The following is a 12,013-nucleotide window of genomic DNA, read 5'->3' on the forward strand; positions in this document are numbered from 1 at the left end:
TAGGGCCCTATTGTCTGCACTGTCTTAGAATCTAATCACCAGCCTGGGGCTAGTGATTAAATCACCAGTGGTGGGGGGGGGGGAATGATTTAATCACAATTCAGGAGAAGATTCCACACCCTGGGGGTCTTCTCTGGGAAGCGGATCTGTGGTCACAAGGCAGTAAAAATCTCTCTTTTAGGACTGGGGAATGGAGCGAGGAGAAAGTCTATTCCAAGGAATGAAGTCTACTTCAGGGGTCCCTGTAACCCCAAGCCAGCCCCTCTTACAGGCAGGGAAGAGACTTGGAAGCCTTCCGTGAGGTTAAGAGGCTATTGACAAGTGACTTTAGGTTAGTGCTCAGCTGTTTCTGACTCTATAGCCCCATGGACTATAGCCCGCCAGGCTCCTCTGTCCATGGGATTGTCCAGGCAAAAGAGTACTGGAGTAGGTTGCCACTTCCTACTTCCAGGGGGTCTTTCCGACCCAGGGATGGAAGCCTTGTCTCCTGTGTCTCCTGCATTGGCAGGCGAATTTTGTACCACTAAACACCACCTGGGAAGCCCCTGGTGGCTTTAGAGGCACTTCAAAGTCCCTTTGGGAAGAGGAAGCTGATTTCAAAGTACTCCTGCTCCCCTCCAGTCAGGGCTCCCCTTAGTAGGACCGTTGAGCTGAGGGAGGAGAACCACGCCCCTGGGGGGGGGGCCTCTGAGGCATGAGGTGGTGAGGGGGGAGGATGTTAAGGATGGGCATTTCCTCAAGGCTGCATCTTTAGTCACTGGCACCACCACCCAGACTACACCATCTGTGACGCAGGAACTCAAGGAGGTGGGGGATGGCTCCTGCTCTATCATCTCTGACTCCAAGGTTACACAAAGCAGGTTACCTTGTGTTGCCAAGGTCACCCAGCCTTATCTTCCAGCCTGGACCCCTGTCCTACCTGCCATAAACCCGTTACCTGTCACTGTCTAGGTCACTCTGGTCCTAGTTCCTTTGGAGGGGACAAGACCCACCCACCCCCCCATTACAGCAGGAATCATAAGAGCAGGGATGGGCCCTAACACATCACAGTGACTTACAGGGCCCATAAAGCTGCCAGCCTCGGGCCCAGCAGTGCCAGCCCATCACAGCCTCCTTCCTCTTACTCCACATAGGATCCCTGAGTGTCCTTTGTTCAAGTCCCCAGTCTTCCTTTGACTCAGGGATGACCTTGGGCAACTTTCCTGCTCCTCTCTGATTGCAACTTCCTCATCTATAACGTGGGGAGGATAATCCTGCCCTGCTGACCTCTGTCAATAAACAGTTATTAGGCCAGAGCCTGCCCAGCCCAGACTTTCACAACCAGCCTCCAGGGTATAGCTGCTGGCACATTGAAGATGCAGGAATGAATCACAATTCTCATCCTTTGGGGGTTTTCCTGCCACGGCCCTGTCTGGATCGGGAGGGAGGCATTGGGGAAACTATAGGGCTTTAAGGTCAGACAGCCCTGGATCACTCCTGGCCCCACCCACTTGCTCTGTGACATCAGCTGAGCCGTGGTTTTCTTCATCTGTAAAATAAAAACCATATCCCCATCTTCCTCCTAGGTTCCCCATCATTCACTATGAGAATTCAGTGACTAAAGCCTGAGAAGGGCCAACCCAGCCCTGGGCACATTAGCACGAGTCACCGTGACCTCTAAGCAGAGGTCCTTTCACCTGGATTGAACGTGATCCTAAACAAGCATGAATGTAGCGTTGGGTGGCGAGAACACTGAGGTCGGCCCAGAGAGGGTCCTTGGCCACATCCCGGGTCCTCCTGGTCTCGCAAGACCTCGGGAGGGGTGGGGAAGGCTGAGGGGCAAGGAGGGAACCCCCAGCCTCGGGGACCCAAAAGAGGGAGATTTGGATTCAGCCTCTCTTACGACTCTGATGGGCCTCGGGTAGAGGCACAAGGGAGCAAGATGCTGCACTCCTGGTGTCCGTAGGTCAGAGGAGGACCTAGGATGTAGCCCTTAGCAGGAAATGACCAGGAGGCCTGTGATCAGGGGGTGAGATGGGCAAATGGATAAGGCAGGAGATTAGAACAGGCTTTGGAGCAACACTGCCCTGGATTCAATATCCCCGCCTCCCACTTGCCCTGCACTCCCTCAAGCTCAGTGTCCGGATCCAAAAAATGGGGATGAAAGCAGGGCCTCCCTTCCACGGGTGCAGTTAGGATTCAACTAGAGGATGCTGGGGAAAGGGCCTGGCAGAGGTTTAGGTACTCAATAAACGTCGGCCATAAGCATAGCTATTACAGGTAACGGTAGCAGATGCCCATGAGGTTATGGGAGCCCATAGGAGGGCTACCTGGCCCAGCCAGTGGGAGCTGGTGGACGCTTCCTGGAGGAGATAAGACTCAAGCTGAGTTTTGATGAGACTCAAGCTGAGACACATCGGTGGGGCAAGAGGGAGAGACTGGAGAGTTATCTGGCACCACACAGGAGGACTTGTCTGTTGGGGTTAGGAAGTTGGACTGATCTTTCCTTTGATGAGGGATAGATATCAAGATCCTGATTTTATAGGCCAGGAAGTATCCCAAGACAGTCATTTGGTTGTAGAAAGCAACAGAGATGCTCAGCTACTTCTCTGAGTCATAGAAAAACTGAGGCTGAGAGAGGGCAGCGACGCAGGCTTGTTGCCCAGTCCCTGCCACTGCCCCTGAGAGGGTAACAAGCAGGAAGGCCAGGGGTCTCCAAAGGGAGGAAATAGGCTGCAAGTGTCAGACATTTTTATCTCTCTTAAGTGGCAGGAGGAAACAAACTAGCGATATTTTTTCCCTTCTCTATACAAATTTAAAAGGAGATTTCTCTTAAAATACTGTGTTGCCATAATGACACCTGGTTTCACCTGAAGTTAACTATTCTCAAACCTTGAGTTAACCAATGCATTTTTCTTATGGAAATGTTTGTCTTAAGCTATGCTAATGTACTATGCATTTACCCCAGACTCTGTCTTCAAGTCGGTTCACCTAATGGCTCAGAACCTACTCGACAAACCAGTATGTTATACTCAGACATTGTTTCCTTAATCTATGTAAATGAAACTATTTGTATGGTAATCTGCCCTTCTACAAGATTCAAGTCAATCATTTTGTGGCCCGGGATAAACCATCTGGTGCCAAGATTATCCCAAAATGCATCTTATGGATGACGGGCCTGGTGCCATTCTGAGTTTTAAGACATTCCTTTCTTTCATTAACAGAAGGCTAGTGAGAAGGCAATGGCACCCCACTCCAGTACTCTTGCCTGGAAAATCCCACGGATGGAGGAGCCTGGTGGGCTGCAGTCCATGGGGTCTCGAAGAGTCGGACACAACTGAGCGACTTCACTTTCACTTTTCACTTCCATGCATTGGGGAAGGAAATGGCAACCCACTCCAGTGTTCTTGCCTGGAGAATCCCAGGGACAGGGGAGCCTGGTGGGCTGCCGTCTACAGGGTCACACAGGGTCAGACACGACTGATGCGACTTAGCAGCAGCAGCAGCAGTGACTATATAACATCCAGCTGAAGACTAGCAGGGGGTACTCTTTCTGCCCCCTTCTGATGCCTTGGTCAGAAGCTTTCTCCATCTCCTTTATATTTTAATAAAATTTATTTCACAAAAGCTCTGAGCGATCAAGCCTCGTCTCTGGCCCCGGATTGAATTCTTCTCCTCCGGAGGCCAAAAATCCTGGCGTCTTTTCGTGGGTCAGCAACAACTTTTCACTCCCACCCCAGCCCAGCCTACCCCTCACCACCCTGCCCCCCGCCGCCCCCAGCAACCCGGGCTCTTTCCATGCCATCTCATGCTCCCCAACACACTCCTCCCTGCCATTGGAACCCCTAGCCTCCATTTCCCCTTGCGTTTGGCCCCAGGCAGAGTCCCCTTCAATTAACAGATAATTCAGGGAAATGTTTGCAGAGACGTCTGCTTCTTGTCCTTGGCTATTGAGGTTAAAGCCACATGCAAAGTGGGTTCCGCCACGCCTGGACCTGAACCTCTGCCACGTTCAGAGACAAGAAGGTGCCTGTCCAGCCAGCATCTGTGGAAAGGAAGCTGCAGTCCCCCTCCCCTGGTCTCCACACTCAGCCAGTTTCTCTGGCCCGCAGAGGGAACCCGGGAGGGGAGCAGAGAGAGAGCTATCATGAGGACGGGGATACGGCCCTCTTTGGTAGAGAGCTTGGCGGAAACTTCTGCCCCTGAACATCTTGAAATAGTAGCAGCAAGAAGCATGGAACAATCCAGCAATGGAGATGCCATGTGTTCTGTCCGCCCCGCAGAGGCCTCAGGAAAGCTCCCCCAGGGCTGCCCCTCCCCTCTCAGCCAGGGAGCCAGGTCACACCAGCGAGAGGCTGGGCTCAGAGCCGCTTTGGATTTTCCCACATAGTATTCATATATATTCTGGTTTGTGGTGGAAAGACCACCAGAGAGGGTGATGAGGGTGGTACCAGACAGAGGGAAAAAGGAAGGGCCACGTAGGCAGCCTTGTGGACGAAAGGGCATCGTTAAGGCTATGCCAACATGAAGAGACAGCCTCTCTTAGGCGGATGTGTGTCTGTTAACTTCTTTTTCTCTGGTCATCCAGATAATACCTACTCATTGTAGAGTATTTGGAAAGAAGCAGGGGGAGAAAACTGCAGATAACCTTATCTCCCAGAGGTAACCATTTTACAATTTTAACGTGTTTCCGAGGGAAAGTATTTTAAAGAAAACAGTCATTCCCACCTTTATCTGTTTCATTTTTCCAACTCCCCTTTCCGTTTTTGTCTGCAGGCAAAACCTCGTGGACACAGTGAGCAATTCAGTATCCTTTTTTAGCTTTCACCGTGCAGTGTCAACATGCGTCCCTGTTACCTCACAGCCTCTGCAACTGTCATTCTGTGGTTCCACAGTGTTCACAGCTTGCGTCATCAGTTTACTTTCCACTGTAAATAACACTGCAGAGAACATCTTCCCACTGGGACGGGAAGGGCCACAAGCTGAGGAAGAAAACCAGGGCTCCCAGGTCCTCTCCCTAGCTCCTCGCTCTGAAGGAGCACCACCAGCTTATGAAAATAGTTTGGAGATAGGGTTAGGGTCCAAGGGACCCCTAGAGGCCAGGTAAAGAATCTTAATCAGAAATTCTAACTCTTGGATTGCTGAAGTACCTGTCAGATAGGGAATTTGGGCGGGGGGCAGGGTGGTGCACACATCAGGGGGTAAGGAATGTGTTTCTGTGTAGATTTGCAGAGACAATGTGAGAAAAAATGCATGCCTTGTCGGGGCCCCTTCCTATGGGTGTGTTCACACAACAACAGCGCCCTCTGCTGTCCCTGCTCCCCCAACAGTTCTGTGCCCTTTACAGTTTAGAAGGTCTTCCTCCTGTTTAACCATGGGTTAGTCTGTCTTTCCCTAGTGTTTCTTTTTCCGTTCTGGGGAACACGGTAAGATAGTGACAGTAAAATAATTTTCAAAGAGTTGAAAAACAGTTCTTGGTGGGCTGCCGTCTATGGGGTCTCACAGAGTCGGACACGACTGAAGCGACTTAGCAGCAGCAGCAGTACCCTATACCTGATACTCAGATCTTTAGCTCTGATAAAAATAATTTAGCTGAGTAAATTTTAAAGACCTGTTTGGCTTTATTCAATGATTAATTTATTTTAAAATTTTAATTTATTTGTTTGGCTGTGCTGGGTCTTAGCTGAAGCATGCAGGATCTTTATTTGTGGCAGGCAAACTCTTAGTTGCAGCATATAGGATCTAGCTCCCTGAACCCAGGCCCCCTGCATTGGGAGTATGGAGTCATAGCCACCGAACCCCAGGAAGTCCCTCAATGATTATTAATTGCGCAGCATCCAATCTAGTAGATTTAATGGAGTTCCGAGGAGCTGTACAAAATACTAGACAAAACAACAACAAAACCAGACTGGTTATGGCAAGTTCACTTTCCTGTAGAGAATAGCAGGGGTTATTCAGAATGAGGCAGATTGCTTAACTACTTCTGGTCCTCTGAAGATCCAGCCCGAGCCCCTTCCTTCAGGAAGTGACTCCCTGGCTCTGGCTCCCGCTTGCCTGGAGAACGGATGAAGGTGTCAGAGCTGCAGACAGAAGCTGAAATGTAGCAAGGCTGCAAAGATAACTCACCTCCCACCTTTGATAAGGGCTACAGGTGGGTACCTGTGGAAGGGTCAGATCAATCTGCCCTGGCTCTTCCCTTATTATGGCAACAGAGGAAGGGGGCAGTGATTCTGCCTTAGTAAGTAACCCCAAACTTAACCTTGCAGGGTAAAGCTTATTAAATGACTCTCATGTGGGATGGGTAGGAGCAGTGCTGGCTTCAAGGGCATGGGACTTGCATAGTCGCACAGGGGCTGCACTTGATTTAATGTTCTGCTGTTGCCCTCTCGAAAAGCTTCGTTTTTGAACCAGGGGCTTCTGCGTTTCTATTTTGTAGCAGATCCGAGTTGGGGGCGGGCATGCGCAGTCTTCTCGCTGGCTCTCCACCCTCCCAGGGCGCCCGGAAGCAGCCGGGCAACCGCGCCTCGGAGAGCCCGTGGACCAGCAGCAGCTTGTGGAGTCCTTGGCTGGCTCGGGTTCTGCTTTCTCGCAGGAAACCCTGCACACTCGCTTGTCCCGGAGCGCCGTCGGCTGTGTGCAGGGGCGCGTGACTCTGAGGCACTCGCCCCTCTCACCCGAGCACGGCCACCCGGCTCAGCCTTCACCAGGAGGTAGTGCTGGGGTTTGCCTCAGGCTCGGCTCGCCGGGAACACGCTGGACAGCACCTGCTTCGCAAACTTCTGCCTCCACTGTTTTCACACTGCGCCCGGGGCTGGTCATCAGAAGGTGCAGGAAGTTCCTGAGCTCCGGGCGGCCCTGCAGGGCCGTGCAGAGTCACAAGGGACGCGGAGGTGCGGCAGGACCCTCCCCGGGCTCGGCGGAGAGCGTGAGCTCCGCGTCCTGGCTGTTCACTGTGCCTCTGAGCCCTGGTTTCTGAATTTGCCCCATCTCAAAATTACTACCAGTGCGATCGCGTTTAGCTCTTTGGGCAGTCTCTCCATCTTTACCCTTAAAGGCAAAACCTCTGGACCGGAAGTTGCTGTACTCTACCTGGGGAGTTGCTGGCACCTTCCTTCTTGTTCGGACTTTGGAAACACGGGATGGGGGCACACACACGAGCTGGGGGTCACCCAGAGTCCAAGGAGGGCATATTCATTGTGTGAAAGGTGAAGGGGAGGAAGTTCTAGGGATTTTTCTGTCCTTAATTTTTGAACCAGGGGCTCTGCTTGTTGGGGGCGGTCATGCGCAGTCTTCTCGCTGGAAATCCACCCTCCCAGGGCCCGGGGAAGCAGCCGGCCAAAGTCGTCTCGGAGAGCCTGTGGACCAGCAGCCGTAGGTTTTGAACCAGAGCCCCTGGTTCAAAAATTATCTTCTAGGTAGCAGCGTCTACACAGCTTGGATGCTCATAAGGGGGTCGGATCCCTGAAAATTGAGGGAGGCCTTCCCAGTCTCACCAAACAATTCACAAGACAGGTTTAGAGTGGGCGGGGACTATGTTCACAATGTATGAGTTCCTACTAACACCAGGACAGAACAAGAAATTGGAGTTTTGCCCACCACTCCCACGATCCCTGGGTCTGGCCACTTTCCGAGCCTCCTCAGGCAACCTCAAAGCCCCTGCATGCCTCCAGTTTAAACCAGTGATGATCTCAACTGTTGAGGCAATTGATGACCCATGAGGGTTATTGGACCAGTGTGAACACGCCCTGGAGTTTGGGCGTCCCCCTGAGGTGGGGACGCGGTTTCTCCTAGGGCGCAGAGGTCTGGGGGAGTTTCAGCACCGCGGGATGGACAGCACCCTAGAGCTGCAGGTCTAAACCCAATAGCCCAGGCGAGAGCCCCACTCCCCCACCGCGAGCTTTAGTCGGGGAGGCCAGACGGAGATGCATTCAGGGCCGGGCCGAGCTCTTGGATCCTGATCTCAAGTCCCAGAGGCTTTGTGGGGCTTGGAGCAGTGTTCAGAGGATAGGGCCCTAGTTTGAGGTCCGCAATAAGAGGGAAGGAGGCGGGGAGGGAGCCCGAGCCGACCTAGCCGGAGAAAGTTGGTGTTCCAGAACCGCCGAGCCTACGACGGAGATCCTAGTCACTCCCCTGGAGCCTCCTTTCAGTTCGCCTGGAATTCCAATGTAGACGCTGACTCTGGTGCTCTTTACAACGGAACCTCAGGCACTCGCAGGCCAGGTATGCAGCCTCCACTTCCTGCCCAAGATTCAAAAGAAAGATAAGGGCACCGTTTGAAGGGAAATTAAGGTGTGGAAGGGCTATTCCAGGGGAGGGAGGCAGAGCGGTGACCTGGTAAACGCGAGAGAAGTTACAGACTTCGAGGAACCGTGTAATTGGCCCTTTGTCGTGCTGCGATTCATGGGGTGGAAAAGAGTCGGACACAGCCGAGCGACTCATCTGATCTGATCTGAAGGCTCAGATTACACACCTCGTGCCTGGGCCTCCCTGCAGCGGAACGGTCCCCAGAGCCTCCGGGGCGGTTTGTCCAGGTCAGAGAGAAGCCCCAGGACTCAGCCGGCTAAGGCGGAGGGGGAGGCGCTTGCGATGGGCGGCCACTTGTGGCTCTGGGAGGGCCAGAGGAATTCCTCCCTCCTCTGGGAGGAATCCTAACAAGTTCCCCCTCCCCATCCCAGTGCCAGGATGAAACCCAGGGCTCCCACTAAACGTCACGCCATCTAGACACTGTTACACTCCACTGTCTAACTGGTCCCTGGTCACATCCACTCCACAGACAGTCCCAGGGTTCCACCTCCTCACTATTTCAACCTCCTGGAATTTCTGATTCCACCCACCCGGAAAACTCTACCCAGTCAGGCTTGAACATCCCCTTTGGCCTGAAATATCCTAGCTCCAACCCCTCCATCCCTGCTTCTGTAGCCAATGTTACTCTGCAGAACTCTCCTGTCTACCCTTGTCAGTCTCTCTCAATAAGGCCCTGAGCTGCCTTGAGTCAGGAATTAGGTTGGCTTCTCCCATAGCAGCACTACACAGCAGAATACAGTAGGAGCCCCACAAGTATTTGTCAATCAAGCTGTGTCTTGCTTTACTCAGCATGGGTAGCATGGACTGAGGAAAGGTGGGCTCCCAAGGGCCAGTGGCTCAGGATCACCCAGGGAGAGTCTCAGTGAAATGACTGCTCCCTGATCTGACTGCTGGCCCCAATTTGGGTCTATCCAGTTGTAGGATGTATTGGCAGTGTTATGAAAATGCCATGGTGGGGGAACCTTATGGTCTCAGGTGTTCTGAATTTCTTTGACAGGACTATAAGCCCAGAGATGGGCTGTGATTTTTCCCAGGTCACCTAGCAAAGTAGCAGAGGGCCAATGTCAAAGTTTTTTTAAAAGATGTGAACAGATGGAGAAAATCACTTTCCATCCCCAGAAAACTGAACTGGGGGTAACCTGGGTGTAGTGTTACTGGAGAAGGCAATGGCACGCCACTCCAGTACTCTTGCCTGGAAAATCCCATGGACAAAGGAGCCTGGTAGGCTGCAGTCCATGGGGTCGCTGAGAGTCAGACACGACTCAGCGACTTCACTTTCACTTTTCACTCTCATGCATTGGAGAAGGAAATGGCAACCCACTCCAGTGTTCTTGCCTGGAGAATCCCAGCCCACCCAAGCCTGGTGGGCTGCCATCTATGGGGTCGCACAGAGTCAGACATGACTGAAGCAACTTAGCTTAGCAGCAGCAGCAGCAACCGCAGTGTATTCCTGCTGGAAAAGCTTCAGGGGGCCCTGGTCAGGGTGAGACCACTGATATCAGCCACACTGGCGCTGATCCTGGGCTTGCTGGTCCAGGATAAAAGGGGGACTGTAGAAAGCATTTTTTGTTCCACTTGTTCATTTTATAAGACCCAGACAGAAGAGACTTCTGCCCCGAAGCCGCACGGCGAGGTAAGGAGAGGGCCTAGGATAGTGTTCTCGGAACTGAATTATTCGAGAACAATTTCCTTCCACGTGAAGGAACCTCGACCTTCCAGACACCCATGAGGCAACCAGCCAGCGAGGTCCTTCAGTTTAGCCAAGTTTCTGCCTAGGTCCTGGGATCGAGTGCAAGACGCTCTACTTGTAGTCTTGAGTGAAAAGCGAGACCGATCGATTGGTCTCCCTGCCCGGGGTCGCTGAGCGCTGATTGGCTCTGGCTCGGAAAGGAGAGAGGCGGAGGCGAGGCAGTGGGCGGGGCTTGGCGCGGACCCGGCGCCGTTTGGCGTCCTGGGTTCTCGGAGCCCAGGTAGGCCGGCCGGTCTTCAGGAGCTTGGCGAGTACTTCAGGCTGGGCAGGGCCCGGGGCTTCCCTCGCTTCTCGCAGCTATGAGGTCGAAATCTCAAGCTCGTCCTCAGTCTGGCGCCTCCTTGCCTCACTCAGACGCCCTCCTGAGGCTCTCAGGCGCTGTTGGTACCGTCGCTAAAACACTTATAACTGCACCTTCAGTGTCGATATCGAAGCAGTGGTTTTCAAAAGAAATCATTTTCCACCGGCCGTCTGGTGCTGAAAGCAAGGCTGGGGATCTAGGTTCCTGAACACATCTCCACACCCCTGATCTCCGGGGTTCTGCCTCCAAGCGTATTCCTGCTCTTTCTTTGTTGCTCATAATACACAAAACGGTGACCTTGGAATACTGGTGACCGTTGGTCACCTGGTCACCATTTCCTCAGCTGAAAGGGGGGCAGATTCGAGTAAGATTTGAAATAACAACAACAAAAATCACAACAATAGCAAAAAGTTAGTAAATACCATGCCATCTGAGAGAACAAACTGGCAACAAATAGCTCAATTCTCTGAAAGGGAAATTAATTAAAAGCTCAGAGGAGATGCCAGAACACTTAGCTAGCAGGTTTAAAGAAGGGTGGGGCCGGAGGGGGGCTTCCCTAGCAGTCCTGTGATTAGGACCCCGTTCTCCACTGTAGGAGGCAGGGGTTCCATCCCTGGTGGGGGAACTGAGATCCTGCAAGCAGCATGGTGTGGCAAAAAAAAAAAAAAAAAAAGTAAGGGGGCTCTGGGAAATTCCTAGCTGTATTGATACAAATAATCCAAGCCTACAGCCCAGAAGGGCAGGCCCAGCAGGGTTAGAGACTATCCATTGTCCCAGCTTTCCCTGTGGGTTTATGGGCTTTGCTGCTTGCCTTTAAGGTGGAGCCACAATCATGCACAGGTTCCCTGAGGCAGTGCTCTGATGAATGTGACCCCAGTCCAGCTGTGTCCTACCCTTTGGACAGTGTAATCTCTGAGGCCAGAAGCACTGGCTTCCTCTAAGGCCTCTCATATTCATGGAGTTATGGGCTAAGGCCAGCCCCAGAGGCCAGAGGCAGATATTTGCCCCCAGGAGCCTGGTCTGCCTGGGCGCAGGGGCAAGGAACTCAGGGAACAGGGACCCTGGAAGAAAGGATTCTCCTTTATTCCTTTGACCTTAGAAAAAAATTTTCTATATTCCAATGAGTTAAAAAAATTTTTTTCCCCATAACTTCAGATTTTCCAGCCCTCTTAATAGAAACTTGGAAGCAAAACTCTGTTTTGACATTTCCCAGCACCAGACTGCAAACAGCTGGAATCCTTTAACTGGACTGGTTCAGTGAGACTGCATTGGCCTAGTATTCCCAGTATCACTTTTTAACTCTTAAAACCCTTCAGTGTGGGTGGTATCACCCCATTTTATACACGAAGAATGCAAGGCTCAGAGAGGTTCAGGGACTTGCCTGAGGCCATTTAGCTAGCAGTGGCCGATCTGTTCTGACACAGATCTGTCTCATGTCAAAGTACACTTTAAATGGATACATTGTATGTGAATTATATCTCAATACAATTTCTAAAAATATAGCAGTCACTACTTTTAGCCATAAGAGGAGTATGTTTAAGATTAATGTTTTATGGGTGGCAACACAGTGACTCATTGGAAAAGACCTTGATGCTGGGAAAGATTGGGAGCAAGAGGAGAAGGGGACAACAGAGGATGAGATGGTTAGATGGCATCATCGACTCAGTACACGTAAGTTT

Source organism: Bos javanicus, chromosome 19 (genome assembly GCF_032452875.1).
Source record: "Bos javanicus breed banteng chromosome 19, ARS-OSU_banteng_1.0, whole genome shotgun sequence".
NCBI lineage: Eukaryota > Metazoa > Chordata > Mammalia > Artiodactyla > Bovidae > Bos > Bos javanicus.